At 40.1% G+C, this 7,770-nt stretch overlaps 1 non-coding gene across 1 annotated transcript; it reads right to left on the bottom strand.

Moving 5' to 3' along the window:
* Window positions 1-4,056: 4,056 nt before the first annotated feature.
* Window positions 4,057-4,163, bottom strand: LOC120361926 (U6 spliceosomal RNA). Its single transcript, XR_005577959.1, has one exon. It is a non-coding gene; the product is annotated as a U6 spliceosomal RNA (small nuclear RNA).
* Window positions 4,164-7,770: the final 3,607 nt, after the last annotated feature.

Below are 7,770 nucleotides of genomic sequence, written 5' to 3'. Positions count from 1 at the left end.
ATTTGGGGTGGAGAGTTCTGTAAATGTATATTAGGTTTGCTTGGTCCAGGTCTGAGTTCAAGTCCTGGATATCCTTGTTAATTTTCTGTCTGGTTGATCTGTCTAATATTGACAATGGAGTGTTAAAGTCTCCCACTATTATTGTGAGGGAGTCTAATTCTCTTTGTAAGTCATTAAGAACTTGCTTTATGTATGTGGGTGCTCCTGTATTGGGTGCGTATATATTTAGGATCATTAGCTCTTCTTATTGCATTGATCCTTTTACCATTATGTAATGTCCTTCTTTGTCTCTTTTGATTTTTGTTTGTTTAAAGTCTACTTTATCAGAGACTAGGATCTCAACTCCTTCTTTTTTTTGCTCTCCGTTTGCTTGGTAAATCTTCCTCCATCCCTTTATTTTGAGCCTTTGTGTATCCTTGCATGTGAGATGGGTTTTCTGGATACAGCACACCAATGGGTTTTGGCTTTTCATCCAATTTGCCAGTATCTGTCTTTTGATTGAGGCATTTAGCACATTTACATTTAGGGTTAATATTGTTATGTGTAAATTTGATCCTGCCACTTTTATGCTAGCTGGTTGTTTTCCCTGTTAGTTGATGCAGTTTCTTCATTGTGTCTCTGATTTTACCATTTGGTATGTTTTTGGAGTGGCTGGTACTTGTTGTTCCTTTCTGTGTTTTAGTGCTTCTTTCCGGAGCTCTTGTAAAGCAGGCCTGGTGGTGGTGAAATCTCCTAGTAACTGCTTGTTTTTAAAGGATTTTATTTCTCCTCCACTTACGAAACTTAGTTTGGCTGGATATGAAATTCTAGGTTGAATGTTCTTTTCTTTAAGGATGTTGAATATTGTCCCCCACTCTCTTCTGGCTTGTAGGGTTTCTGGTGAGAGATCTGCTGTGGGTCTGATGGGCTTCCCTTTGTGGATGACCCAACCTTTCTCTCTGGCTTCCCTTAGCATTTTCTCCTTCATTTCAACCCTGGCGAATCTTGTGATTATGTCCCTTGGGGTTGTTCGTCTTATGGAATATCTTTGTGGTGTTCTCTGTATTTTCTGGACTTGAATTGGCCTGCCTTGCTAGGTTGGGGAAGTTTTCTTGGATAATATCCTGAAAAGTATTTTCCAGCTTGGATTCATTCTCTCTGTCACATTCAGGTACACCTATCAAACATAGATTAGGTCTTTTCACATAATCCCATATTTCTTGGAGGCTTTGTTCATTTCTTTTTACCCTTTTTTCTCTATTTTCACCTTCTCATTTTATTTCATTGAGTTGGTCTTCCACCTCTGATATCCTTTCTTCTGCTTGGTCAATTCAGCTATTGAAACTTGTGTATGCTTTGCCAAGTTCGCGTGTTGTTTTTGAGCTCCATCAATTCATTTATATTCCTCTCTAAGCTGTTTATTCTCATTAGAATTTCGTCAAACCTTTTTTCAAGGTTCTTAGTTTCTTTGTATTTGGTTAGAACATGTTCTTTTAGCTTAGAGAGGATTCTTATTACCCACCTTCTGAAGCTTGTTTCTGTCAGTTCATCAGACTCATTCTCCATCCAGCCTTGTTCCCTTGCTGGTGAGGAGTTGTGATCCCTTGGAGGAGAAGAGGTGTTCTGGTTCTGGGTGTTTTTATCCTTTTTGCGCTGGTTTCTTCCCATCTTTGTGGATTTCTTTACCTGTGGTCTTTGTAGCTGGTGACTTTCAGATGGGGTCTCTTAGTAGACGTCCTGTTTGTTGATGATGAAGTTATTTCTTTCTATTTCTTATTTTTCATTCTAACAGTCAGGCCCCTCTGCTGTAGGACTGCTGGAGGTTCACTCCAGACCCTGCTTGCCTGGGGCTCACCTGCAGCGGCTGCAGAACAGTAAGGTTTGCTACCAGTTTCTTCTTCTGCTATCTTTGTCCCAGAAGGATACCCGCCAGATGTCAGTCCGAGCTCTCCTTTATGAGGTGACTCTTTGGATATGTGGGGGTTGGGGAGATGCTTAAGGAGACAGTCTGTCTTTTATAGGAGCTCAGGTGCTGAGCTGTGAACTCTGTTGTTCCATTCAGAGCTACTGTGCAGGTACATTTAAGTCTGCTGCAACAGAACTCATAACAGCCTTTTATTTCCCCAGGTGCTCTGTCCTGGGAAGGTAGGGCTTTATTTATAAGTTTCTGTCATGCTGCTGCCTTTTTTCAGGGCTGCCCTGCCCAGCAAGGAGGCAGCCTAGTCACAGTCTGCCAGCAGAGGCATTTCTGAGCTACTGTGGGCTCTGCCCAGCTGCTGTGTGAACTTCCTTGCAGTCCTGTTTATAGGGTTATAGATAGAACTGCCTCTGTAATGGCAGACTCTTTCTGTAATGGTGGACTGCCTCAGCAATGGCAGGCTGCCTTGGTAATGGTGGACTGCCTCGGCAATGTCAGACCACCTCGGCAATGGCAGATTACCTCGGTAGTGGTGGACTACCTCAGTAGTGGTGGACTGCCTCAGTAATGGCAGATGCCCCTCCCCCACACAGCTGGACCATCCCGGGTTCAACTGTGCTTGCTGTGAAACTCTCAGTCCGGAGTGTTTCAGTTTGCTGTTTTCTGTCGGGGTGGGACTGGCTGAGCCTGATCACCTGGCTCCCTGCTTCAGAACCTTTTTTTTTTTTTTTTTTTTTTTTTTTTCAGGTGAATGGGTGACTCTGTCTCCCAGGCATTCCAGTCCCCCATTGAAATGGTGCCTGGATTTGTGTGAGTTCTTGTGCAGAGACCTGCTGCGCCAGCTGAAACAGCCATGCTGGGGGCTTGTGGCACTTTTTCACCCAGGAACCTCCTGGCCTGGCTCCCTGTTTCAGTCCCCTTTTTATCAATTGAATGGGTGACTCTGTCTCCCAGGCATTCCAGTCGCCTGTTGAAAAGGCATCTGGATTTGTGTGAGAATTTGTGTGAAGACCCACCGGGCCAGCTGACACAGCCACACAGGAGACTTGGGGTGCTTTTTCCCCCCAGAATCTCCTGGTCTAGCTCCCTATTTCAGTCCCCTTTTTATCAGTTGAATGGGTGACTCTGTCTCCCACATGTTCCAGTCACCAGCTGAAATGGAGCCTGGACCATGTGAGTTTTTTTTTGTGCAGAGACCCACTGTGCTGGCTGAAACAGCCATGCTGGGGAACTGTGGCACTCCTCCGCCTAGAAATCTCCTGGTCTGTGGGCAATAAAAATCCATCTGGAAATGTGGTGACCACTCACCCTCCCCGCTCTTGCTGGGAGCTGCAATCCAGAGCTGCTCCTACTCAGCCATGTTTGATCCCCTCCCTAAATTTCCCTTTTAACACTGCTTTTGCTGCTTCCCAGAGATTCTAGTACTTTGTCTCTTTGTTCTCATTAGTTTTGAAGAATTTCTTATAGTCTACCTTAATTTCATTATTTACCCAGGAGTCATTCAAGAGCAGATTGTTCAGTTTCCATGTAGTTGTGTGGTTTTGAGTGAGTTTCTTAATCTTGAGATCTAATTTGATTGCACTGTAGTCTGAGAGACTGTTATATTTCAGTTCTTTTTCATTGTCTGGGGAGTGTTTAACTTCCAGTTATGTGATCTATTTTAGAGTAAGTGCTACATGGCACCAAGAAAAATGTATATTCTGTTGTTTTTGGATGGAGAGCTCTGTAGATACCTGTCAGGTCCACTTGATCCAGAGTTGAGTTCAAGTCCTTGCTAATTTTCTGTCTTGATGATCTGTCTAATATTGACAGTGGGGTGTTAAAATGTTCCACTATTATTGTGTGCAGTCTAAGTCTCTTTGTAGATCTCTAAGAACTTTTTATGAATCTGGGTGCTCCTGTATTAGGTGAATATATATTTAGCATAGTTAGCTCTTCTTGTTAAATCGAACCCTTTACCATTGTGTAATGCTCTCCTTTGTCTTTTTTGATCTTTGTTAGTTTGAAGTCTGTTTTGTCAGAAGGTAGGATCGCAACCCCTGCTTTCTTTCTGCTTTTGTGAGCCTATATATGTCTTTGCATGTGAGATGGGTCTTTGAATACAGTACACTGATGGGTCTTGACTCTTTATCCACCTTGCCATTCTGTGTCTTTTAATTAAAAATATGGAATGCTTCATGAATTTACATATCATCTGTGCACAGGACCATGCTAATCTTCTCTATATTTTTTTTAATTTTAGTATATGTGCTGCCAATGCAAATACAATAATTTTTCACACTAATTTGAATGTGTAAAATTTAGTTATAAAGTTGTAACATATGATCAATCCTGAATGATGCTACTCAAAGTGCTAATCTGAAGTAAAAAAAAAAACAAAGGAATCTATGTCAGAATTTATTTAAATTGACAACAAAGTACACATTATTTTCATAGCAGGTTTTTTTTATGAAAATAGCAGTGAGCACATTTACATTATGATGCAAGCTTCTCATGTCTTTGTGGAATGTTAATAAGCAGTTTGCCACCTATGGCTGAATTGGCTTATTAGCTCTAGTAAGTTTCTTGTGGATCTTGGGATTTTCTATGTGTAGTATCATGTCATCAATAACAAGAGAGAGTTTCATTTTTTCCTTTCCAATTTATATGACCTTTATTCTTTTTTCTGGCCTAATCATCTGACCAGACTTCCAGTACCATGCTGAATTGATGTAGTAAAAGTTGGCATCCTTGTCTTGTTTTTGATTATAGGAGAAAGTCTTTCATCCTTAAGCATGATATAAAAGTTTTTCATGAATGCCTTTTATCATGTGAAGGAAGTTCTCTTTTCTTCCTGATTTGTTGAGTGTTTTTATTATAGTAGGGAATTCGATTTTGTCAAAGGCTTTTTCTGTATCTATTTGTAAGAATGTGATGGTTTTCCTTCATTCTCTTAATGTGGTGTATTAGGTTGATTTTCATATGTTGAACTAAATATATATTCCTGGAATAAATTCCCCTTGGTCATAGAGTATAATATTTTAATATGCTCTTAGATTCAGTTTGATAGTTGTTGATATTTTTGAGAATTTTTATATCTATATTCATAAGTGATAATGATCTATAATTTTCTTGTGATATTTTTGTCTGGCTGTGATATCAGTTTAAGGCTGACCTTATAGAATGAGTTAGGAAATGTTGCAACCTCTTCTAATTTTTGGAATATATTAAGATGTATTTGTGTTATATATATATATATTTTTTTCTTTTTTTAAGATGGAGTCTCACTCTGTCACCCAGGCTGGAGTGCAGTTGTGTGATCTCAGCTCACTGCAACCTCTGCCTCCTGGGTTCAAGTGATTCTCCTGCCTCAGCCTCCTGAGTAGCTGGATTACAGGCATATGCCACCATGTCCAGCTAATTTTTGTATTTTAGTAGAAATGGGTTTTCACCATGTTGGCCAGGCTGGTCTTGAACTCCTGACCTCAGGTGATCTGCTCACCTCGGCCTCCCAAACTGCTGGGGTTACAGGCATGAGCCACTGCTCTCGGCCTTGTGTTAATTATTTTTAAATCTTTGGTACAATTCACCAGCGAAGTCATCTGATCCTGGACTTTGCTAGGAGGTTTTTGGTTACTGATTTATTCACTGTACCTATGTCTCATCAGATTTTTTACTTCTTGAGTCATTTGGGTAGTTTTTGTGTTTCTAGGAAGTTGTCCATTTTATCTAGATTGTCTAATTTGTGGTGGACAATTGTCCATAGTATGTTTTATACCACTTCATATTTCTGTAAGGTTGCTAGTAATGTCCACACATTTTATTTCATTTTAAAACTACTTAATTGATATATGATTGACACATAAAAAAGCTCTATACATTTAATGTTAATGATAAGGGCATGAATGTATCCATTACTTCCCAAAGAGTCCTCCCTTTCCATTTATTATCATTGTGTGTGTGTGTGTGTGTGTGTGTGTGTGTGTGTGTGTTAAGAACACTTAACATATCTACTGTCTTAGCAACATTTAGATATATAATACATGATTGTTAGCTGTAGAGATTATGCTGTATATTAGTGTATTAGATAGGGAAAAAATACAAGGTGTTCTTCTTACTCACACACGCCACTCAATACAACACACAACACTTTTGTGACCAAATGTGCAGGCTTTTTTCCCTAAACGTCAAACAGTTCTGCAACAGACACAAACAGAGTGTCTTATAATTCAATTCAATTATGACACTCTCTACCTGGAATTAGAGTAAAATCCTACAGGTTGAGGGATCAGTCCCACAAGACGGCCTCCCACGTCTAATGTGAGTTGAAACCTCCAGATTATTTTACATGTGCTTCTGACTTACCAGCTAATAATCAGGGTTTTTCATGACCCCTTCCTCAGGTACAATTAATTTGTTAGAGTAACTTACAGAATTCAAGAAAACACTTACATTTAATGGTTTATCATATTAATAAAGGATGTTGAACGTTGAGGTGAAGACTTACATAGGGTGAGGTCTGGAAGGTTTCTGAGTGCAGGAGCTTCTGTCCGCATGTAGTTGGGGTGGACCACCTTCCTGCCATGTGTTCATCAGCTCAGAAGCTCTCCTAACTCTGTAGTTCAGGGATTTTTATAGAGGCTTCATCACACAGGCACACATGATTATTAACTCAATCTCCAGCCCCTTTCCCGTTCCTAGAAGATGGGGAGGAGTAAAGCTGAAAGTTCCAAGCTTCTAATTACAGCTTGGTGTTTCTGCTGACCAACCCACATCGAGGAGCCCACCAAGAGTTGTTTCATTAGAATAAAAGACACTCCTATCACCCAGGAAATGCCAAGGGATTGGGAGCTCCAGATCCAAGACTAAATATTAGATCAAAAGATATACCTAGCCTGCTGCTACTCAGGAAATTACAAGAGTTTTAGGAGTTCTGTGTCAAAAACCTGAGGTAGAGACCAAATATATATTGCTTATATCAGAATGTCGTAAGTCTCCAGAATTTATTTATATTACATACTGAAACTTTGTGCTCTTTAACCATTACATTCCCATTTCTTCCTCCCCCAGACCCTGTCAACCACCATTTACTTTCCACTTATATGAGGTTGACTATTTCAGATTCCTCATATAAGTGAGGTCATATGATATTTGTCTTTTTGTGTCTGGCTTATTTCACTCAGTACAACATTCTACAGGTCCATTTATGTTGTCATGACTGGTAGGATTTTCCTCTTTTTTTAAGCCTAAACAATATTCCTCTGTGTGTGTGTGTGTGTGTGTGTGTGTGTGTGTGTGTGTGACATTTTCTTTATCCATTCATCCATTGACAGACTTTTAGGTTGTTTCTGTGTCTTAGCTATTGTGAATAGTGCTGCAATGAACACGAAAGACAGGTAAGTTACCTCATAGTACCTTCACTTCAGGATGCTTCTACTCATGGCAGAAGGTGAAGGGGAGCCAGTGTGTGTAGAGATCACATGGTGAGAGAGGAAGTAAGAGAGAGAAGGGGAAGTGCCAGGCTCTTTTTAACAACCAGCTCTCCTGGGACTTAGTAGAGCAGGAACTTACTCACCTGCTCCCTAAGGGAGGGTATTAATCTCTTCATGAAAGATCTGCTCCCATAACCAAAACACTTGCCATTAGGCTGCACCTTCAAGATTAGGCATCAAATTTAACATCAGCATTTTAGTGACAAACATCCAAACTATAGAATCTTTTGTTAAGATCAATGTTTCTATGGAGATACAGGGGCTGGATTCTCCTATTCTGCAATTGTGCATTGTGCTGATGTGTCTTTACTTCCTAATTTCAGTAACTTGGGTCTCTTCTTTCTTTTCTTTTTATACAGTCTAGCTAGAAGTTTGTCAGTTTTCTTAATCTTTTGGAGGTAC

Source organism: Saimiri boliviensis, chromosome X, assembly GCF_048565385.1.
Source record: "Saimiri boliviensis isolate mSaiBol1 chromosome X, mSaiBol1.pri, whole genome shotgun sequence".
Classification (NCBI taxonomy): Eukaryota; Metazoa; Chordata; class Mammalia; order Primates; family Cebidae; genus Saimiri; species Saimiri boliviensis.
Note: the sequence above shows the minus strand (reverse complement) of the source record. Positions and strands in the feature narration are given on the sequence as shown.